The 8,245-nt window shown below is 40.6% G+C and overlaps 1 long non-coding RNA gene across 2 annotated transcripts in view; it reads right to left on the bottom strand.

Moving 5' to 3' along the window:
- Window positions 1–205: 205 nt before the first annotated feature.
- LOC127057297 (uncharacterized) overlaps window positions 206–8,245 on the bottom strand; it is a 62,497-nt gene continuing 54,457 nt past the window's right edge. Inside the window, exons 2-3 of one of the 2 annotated variants that reach the window (XR_007776043.1) lie at window positions 5,254–5,410; window positions 206–341 (exon numbers count right to left, since the gene is read on the bottom strand). This is a non-coding gene — a long non-coding RNA (uncharacterized LOC127057297). The remainder of the gene's footprint in view (window positions 342–5,253; window positions 5,411–8,245) is intronic. The other variant, XR_007776042.1, reaches the window with a different exon arrangement.

Raw genomic sequence — 8,245 nt, 5'->3', positions numbered from 1 at the left:
TCAGTATGTTGCATATTAAACCCATGTAACAGAGAGCCAAATCTGGCTGTATGCAGATACCCTTTTTGTTGTCAAAAAGTTGCTGTTGTGTGATTAAAGATGTGACCTTTCTTGCCAGCAAGTGTGTTTCTGATTGATTAATGAAGATGCACGCAAGTGTGGAAGCATGCCAGTGTTAACCTGATTCAGCCACAGGCACTGTGAATCAAATCATTTTGTTTATTTTGAACAGCTTGTTAATAAAAAAAATTCCAATCAAAACAATGCATTTCCTTCAGCTCTCGCCACAGAAGTGTTGTTCTGCTTGAGAAGAATATGCTTCAATTGTCCCTGTTTTGTTCCTAAAATAGAAAAAAAAAAGCAACCAAAAATTATTAAATACACTTCTAAGCAATTGTTCAGCTACATTCAGTGTTAATTATTTAATTTCTTTTGATTATTTTTTTCATCGGGTAAATGAGAAGAGAATGGAATCTTTTCACTCCAATTTTCATTTCTCAGAATGTTGGCACATGCGGAGCTAAGTTTCCAAAGTGAGCTGCAAGGTGCACAATAATAACTGCACACAGAGATAAGCAGAAATATGTTCACAAAGGCAATTGGAGTGACTGGTGTAACTGAAGATAATAAAGTGTTCTTTCTTTTTTACATGTGCATTTTGACACCTCACTAAGCACTCATTTAAGGACCAAATTGTGGCTAGCTTTGTCTAGGTGAATAAGAAGTGAGTGTGGATACAAGGAGGTTTCCCTAAAATGCACATTCGTACCCATGCATAGGAGTCAGCCAGAATGTGGCTGGGAAGTGGAGCCACTGCTCCGTGTTAGTGCAGAGGGGGATGCACTCAGAGCCTCCATAAAGCGGATAACGCCATGACCTTTTAAGCAGTTCAGACAAATTCCTTGGCATTAACTTGATGTGCTGTGTGCCACCCAAACAATCCCATAACTTTATTATGGGAACTTCCCCTTTCCTGTTTTTATTGTCTTCTCTAGCATTTTCTCATGTTGTGTTCAGTTTAGGTTGCAAAGAAACATTTTCAAAAGTGCCTAAGTCATTTTCAGAAATGACTTAGACACTTAAGAGTCATGAAACATAAGTTCCTTAAGACACTAAAGTGCTTTTTAAATGTTTTCTGTAAGCTCTTTGGAGCAGGGATGGGGCCTCGGTTGTCACGTAAAGCATCCTCAGCTGAACCAAGTTGAAGGAGAACTCTAACACACATTCTCTCCTACTTGCACTGATCTGCTTCCCCCTACAAGGCCCCTGGATCACCTTAGGTAGGGTGGTAGAGTGACCAGATGTCCTGATTTTATAGAGACAGTCCTGATATTTGGGGCTTTTTTTATATGGGCTATTACCCCGCACACCCATCCCGATTTTTCACACTTGCTATCTGGTCACTCTACCTTTAGGAGACCTCTTGGGGATAATGATGCAGACTATCTGGCCACCACCATATTTTCTGGGTGGCTGCTCAAGATAACATACGTGTCTGAGTTCTGTTGGGAAGAGGGAATGATACAGGAAGAGACAAGTGGCAACAGGGACTTGTTTCATACAAAATGAATTTTGCAAGGGTTTGTTTCAAGTTTACATACTATCACAGGGAGACTGGCCCTTTAAGAGAAGATAGATCTCAGCCTACCTTTGACAGACCCTACTTGCAGAGGAGATACATGGGGAGAGCATGTAGGCATAGGTGCTGATTCTGTGGGTGCTCAGCACCCACCAGCAGCTCCCCTCCTAGCTCACCACTGCTCCGCTTCCACCTCCTCCTCTGAGCACGCTGCATGCCTGCTTTTTCCCCCTAGCTCCCAGCGCTTGTGCCACAAAACAGCTGTTTCACACAGCTGGGAGGGAGCGGGGATGAGGGGGAATGCAGCGTGCTCGAGGAAGAGGCAGGTCCAGGGTGGGGATTTGGGGAAAGGGTTCAATAGGGGCACAGAGGGGATGGAGCTGGGGCAGAGACTTTGGGGAAGTGGTTGGAATGGGGTCGGGGCAGGGGTGGGGAAAGGGTGGAGTTGGGGTGGGGGTGCGGGGCACCAGCACCCACAGGCACCAGGGAAAGTTGGCATCTATGCATGCGGGGTCATGTGCGCTGCCAGCTTTGCTGCTTGGCTTGTACTGAGCCTACTCACATGGACTGAGCATGCTCAGCAACACTGCTGAAGCTGGCTGCCCTCACTCTGCCCCCCACTATCGGCAGGCATGGGTTGTCTGTGCCTACTTGCTTCTCCAGGTGGAGAGAATGAATTAAGCAATGTGACAAATGATCATGCAACTAAATGAGGCCTCTGGGGGAGGGGAGGGTTAGAAAAACAAAAGCCCATGGATAGTTGGGGGAGGGTGGGTACAGGAGGTAGAAAATCTGGGGTCTATGGGTAGCCAGGGGAGACAGCCAGAAGCTGGAATAGGGGGCAGGACAGGCCTTGCTCTTCTCTGCTTGCTCCAAGAATAGGAAGAGACAGTCCCTTGGGGAGCAGGTGCTGGGTCTGGTTTCAGACTGGGATGAGGAAGGTTCCTGTCCAGGAACGGAACCTCCATGAATCTGCACATCCCGAGGGAGAAGGACTGTGACACTTCTCGTGGAGGAGCGACCAAAGAGAACTACGGTCAACAGATCCTCATGAAGGAGGAACTAGGCCGAGCTGGAGTCTGGGCAAAAAATATTATATTTTGACTCTGAGTGGAAAGAGACTTTTTTTGAGTGTACTTGGACTTAATAAAGGAGATTCCCATCAGAGGATTTTAGGCTTATAACTTTTGGACTGTTCTTAAGGAGCCCAGAGGAGAGGGAAACTGGCAGGGTGCTGCAGAGCCTAGATGACAAGGGGTGCTCAGGAGATGGCTGCCTAGTTACACTTGCCATATTGGGGTTCATGCAAATCCAGAACCCAAGCAGAACTGAAGGGCTGTGTACTAAGGTGAACCTCAGCTACCAGCTATAGTTCACAAAGCCATGGGAACCAGTATGAGTAGGATTTTCAAAGCCCTCATGTCTAGTAGATCAGACATGAATAAAGTCTGCTTATAAAGAATTAACACTAATAAACATAACTCACATGTAACTGTATTTGTTAGGTTTGATTTGATCTGCATTGTCTTATTCTTTATAACATTTTATACTAATCTGTTTCTTCTGAAAGTGTATATTTTGTGTCAGCTGGTTATGGGGTTGTGTGTGCATGTATGTTGATTTACAACTTTATAAACATTTAATGCAAGTATCTCAGTATGTTAGTACATGGGAAATTGATCTGAGTTAGCAGCCTTTTGTTTTCAAGAATGCGCAGCTCAGGATAGGGAGCCTACTTTCTAAGAAAGTAGAAAGAAGAATGTGACAATTATAATGGTCCCTGATCAGTGCCAGTCAAAACAACTGAGAATATCACTTTTCCACATGATCATATTTCTGTCCTTGGCAGGACAATACCTCGGTGCTGGCCTCAGTCAAGGAGAAATTAGGACAATCCTGCTGGAGTAGACATGCTGTTCTTTGTCAGTTACTAATGACTCTTGGTGAAGATAAGGGGAGAGGATTAAAGAGAAAACATGTTATGATACCAAAGCAAATATTCCATTTATATGCTTTTTATATATGATGCATCACTTACTATTTATTACTTATTTTATTATGTATATAATTGAGATATCTGCACAAACTTCAGATCAAACCCAACAGCGATGTGCCTGACTGAGTGAGAACTGCCTTGACTAGTCCATCTCTAGGAAGTGAGAAAGCAAAGAACCAACCTGTGTGGGTGTGGAAGGCCTAATGGAGGAATAGAGTAAAAGAGGAAGGGGAAATGACTAGTATTAATACTCTTCATCCAAAAGAAAATTCCCTTCCCCTCTTTTCCATACCCAACCCCTCCACTCATCTTTTTTTTATGGATGATTTTCCTCCTCATCCTCTTCCCCACCTTATCCATCCGGTTGAGGACAAGGGTGCTTATGCCAACCTACGCGAATAAATAATAACATCCTTAATTTACAGTCCATAAAGTATCCATCAATTTAACTTATACTGCAATTGGAAGTTGTTGCACAGGAACCGTGAAGGATGTGCTTTCTTTGAAAAGTAAATGCAGTAAATTTGAGACAGTAGGATGTTTTATGAATGTGAGCCTACCAGAGTCAAAAATAGATCATCTTGATGAGGAGTTCAATTTATATCTTGTATATAGATGTGCAAACTGTGGGTTCCTATTTTACCCAAACCAATCATTCAAAACTCGATTTGCACCTGAAACTATTTTAGAAGTTCAAAACAATTTCAGTCAAATCCTCTTTATTGTTTCAGTTTCTTATGCTGCCTCTGCATTTATTGGTTTCAGCTAGAATCAGGAGAAGGAATAAGGTGATACCTCATGAAGAGCTTTTCTTCTCAATATTTCTGACCTGACTGAAACCAGGAAATACTGGATATCTCAGGAGAAAAACCCTAGCCTTGTAAGATTTCCTGTTTGATTTCTTAGCCAAAGAGATTCAGGTACATTGATATCCGTGCAAATAAACATCCAAAAGTTTGGATTTCAAACATTTCAAACCATCAAAATAGCTTGCAGCAACTTCTACAGGGGACCGGCCCAATACTTCTATTTAACCTTACATGTCTACCTTAAAAACATCACAGGAATGAAGGGAACCCAACATCAATGTGAGCACAGGATTCACAGCCTCTCGCAGGAGAATGCTCCCAACACCCTTCCTGCCTTAGTCAGGAACAACAGAGCAGGCTGATTCCTTAGTCATTAATATCCTCCCCAGAGAACATAAAGTTGTCTCTTACAATGGTGTTAAATGGTATAGGCCAAGATTTTCAAAAAGGAGTAATGATTCCGAGTGCCTCTAATTTTGGATGCCCAATTTGAGACACTCCCGATTTTCACAAAATATTGAGCACTTTGAAAATCAGTTGCCTTTAAGGTGTATCAGTTTGGGTACCCACAATCATTAGTCACTTTTCCTTAAATTGTAAGTTCTTTAGGGCAGGGACTGTGTTTGTATAGTGCCTACCACAGTGGGGCCCTGATCCATGACTGGTTTCTTAGGTGTTACCATAATACAAATAATTAATAATAATAATAGCTTTTGGAAATCTTGGCCATTATCAATAGGATTTGTTTTATTCCTTTCATTAGAGTTACATTTATCTGCAAAGCATTACTAGTCAAATCAAAAGACTATGATATATAAATAAGGAAATTACTAGTAAATATCACATGATATCATGGCAATTTGGCCTACCACCTTGGGCTCCACCAGCTTTTACAGACAGTGTGGTCTTCAAATCCATGCAAATGTTTGGCAGTGTGATATCCAGCCCTCCAACCTGCTGGTCTCTCTCTTTTCTCCTTCCCATCTACTGAGTGAGATTTTGCCACAGAACATTCTGATTCTGATCCTGTGAAAATATAAATACTGAGTTTATTTGAGTCAGAACCTTGGATTTCAGAGGTAAAGGACCATGCTGTCCTCCCTGTCTTCCCTAGTGGGTGGATGGAATTCATCGAGTTCATAACAGTCTGTCAATGTGTGCTTAACAATTATCAAAGAACAGTGAGGGCAGCACACTTCTCTGTTTCTTTAACTAACATGAAGTGCCATATTCCTGGTATCTGTTGCACTTGTGGCTTTTGACTTTTCCCTGCACCTATATGTATGTATTACTAACTTGATGGATGAGGCTGCTTCATGGATTAGTGCACTAGCCATTTACTTCTGGAGACCTGAGTTAAAAATGTTTCTTAAGTCACAGGTGATAATGACTGTGATGTCCCCTCATCCTAAATTCCTGACTCCAGTAAGTGTTCTTAGCCCCTCATTTTTGAGAGCTCTACATTTTACAAAAAGAATTATCATGAAATAGCTACAAAAATCCCAGTAGCAATAACAAAGTTTCAATATTCTTTTTTTAGTCCATCAAAAACACTTTCTTCCATTATAAAATATAGGTGCCTTAGTCCTCCTGACTACATAAACAAACAGCTGCCAGGCATTCGTTTTTGTGTAGTTCACAATAACTTCACTCTGATGTAAAATAGCACTTAAGGCAATGCCATCAAAATAAAAAGTACTTATTTAAACTTGGAATCTGGAAGACTTGTAATGAAGAGTACTTCTACAGTACTGTTAAAAACCTTAAATCTGGATTTTGTGGATTAGCCAGTCAGTCCTTTAACAATGCTCTGTAATTTTCTATATAAACAGATTCAAAATGTGATCTTGATTCCTTGATTCAGGAATTTTTGTGTTATGTCAAACTAACAAAAGGTACTAAGGAATAAACGATTAACCTTCTTAAAGCAATGAGAGGAGGAAAAAGTTCAGAAGGGGTTAAACTGAGAGAGAAAGAACATGAGGAGGTATAATAACTGACAATAAAATAAATACCAGGTACATGCCAAGAAACTTCAAAATTTACATCAGGTACAGTTGCTTGTGAACTACAGACACTTAACCATTCACCTCAATCTGCCAGCTTCATTTTGGGCAACATGCTCTGATTCAAACAGATAGCAAGTATCTGAGCCAAATAAGTGAATATTTTTACTAAATGTTGCCTGTCACATCATGTTATTCTGCTTTGGCTTCTTTGCCATATGCACCACTATGACGTGGTGCCATATAACATGATGCGTCATAAGTGACTTAATGCAACATGACAGAAAAGCATTGCTGCCTTTTCAGAATAAACACCTGCTTTTAGCAGCTACTGAACCTGCTGAAAGCAGTTACATAAGATGTGTAGTTTGGGTACCAAGAGACTATATTGTGCTTTGCTACCTGTACATTTCAGATATATTCCATAACACACTCCTTGATTTTAATCTTTTACATCACAGAACGTCTCTCCTCTATATTTTTTTCCCCAGAGGAAATAGTTTGTGTATAAAAAAAATCTACTCAAAATACAAATGGAGACACATAAGGAAAAAGCTGGTATAACAGAATGAAAATATGTACAGTGCTGACAGCACATAATACAGCTACCCATTAGTAGCAATATACAAACAAACAAACAAACAGATTTAAAGAAGGGGAAGGGGGCCTCTAAAATTGCACCTGAAAATTTATCATTGAAAACTGGGTAGCAAAACCTGTGTTAGAATAGGTATATAAAGAGATGTGTACTGTAGACAGTTAACAGTACATTTTGTAAGTGCAAATTTACATTTTACTAGTGCAACTATTTATATCCATAGATTTAAAGGATTATGTGAGCTTTTGGGAACTGTTGATCCACATACCAAACAAATAACTTGAATCATAGAATATCAGGATTGGATGGGACCTCAGGAGGTCATCTAGTCCAACCCCCTGCTCAAAGCAGGACCAATCCCCAACTAAATCATCCCAGCCAGGGCTTCGTCAAGTGGACCTTAAAAATCACCACCTCCCTAGGTAACCCATTCCACTGCTTCACCACCCTCCTAGTGAATTTTTTTTCCTAATATCCAACCTAAACCTCCCCCACTGCAACTTGAGACCATTACTCCTCGTTCTGTCATTTGATATCACTGAGAACACTTGGTGTTAGTCTATTCTGAAAATAGAAGCATCAGCACCAATAACTAATTTGGACATGTTACTCATTTTAAAAAAACAGTATCTTATTTGTATTGAATTAAATAAACTTATTTAATGTACTTTCCCCCTCAGAAATATATAGCGTGTGTGTGTAAATTCATGAAAGGAGTCAGATGGGCAGCCATAAAAGCTGCACTGCCCCACTCTTGATTTGGAGTGTCCATGTCTATGGATGGAAGACTATGTTGGTTACCATGCCCATTGAGGTCACAGATCTGTATGATGAAATTGCCAACACTAATCAATGTGGTAGTTGTCTGTGATGTGAATGCCTGTCCACTGGGAACTGGCTGTGACCACCAAACTCATGCCACATTAATAAATAAGAAGAAGAAGACCTAGCTCTTATATAGCAAAAGAATATACATTTTTTAGGCCAAAAAAAAGCCCTCAGTTTGTCTCTGACCTTCGTTATGCTCATTTGTTGATACTAGTAATATCTGATAATCCCAAAAAGCTTCAGGATGAATTTCCTTTGCTGTGATTCTTTATGCCAAGTTTTACCAGTATTATTACACACTGAAGTGATGGTGAACCAAATGGACATGCTAGTGACCTTCGTCTCATCAGATCAGGAAAGTCAAAAACAGAGGGTTTTCAGAAAAGCATGAGCTTAGCTCACCATGCTGTCTTCAAAAGCAATAAAATT

Source organism: Gopherus flavomarginatus, chromosome 8, assembly GCF_025201925.1.
Source record: "Gopherus flavomarginatus isolate rGopFla2 chromosome 8, rGopFla2.mat.asm, whole genome shotgun sequence".
Lineage (NCBI taxonomy): Eukaryota > Metazoa > Chordata > Testudines > Testudinidae > Gopherus > Gopherus flavomarginatus.
This window is presented reverse-complemented; position numbering and strand designations above follow the sequence as displayed.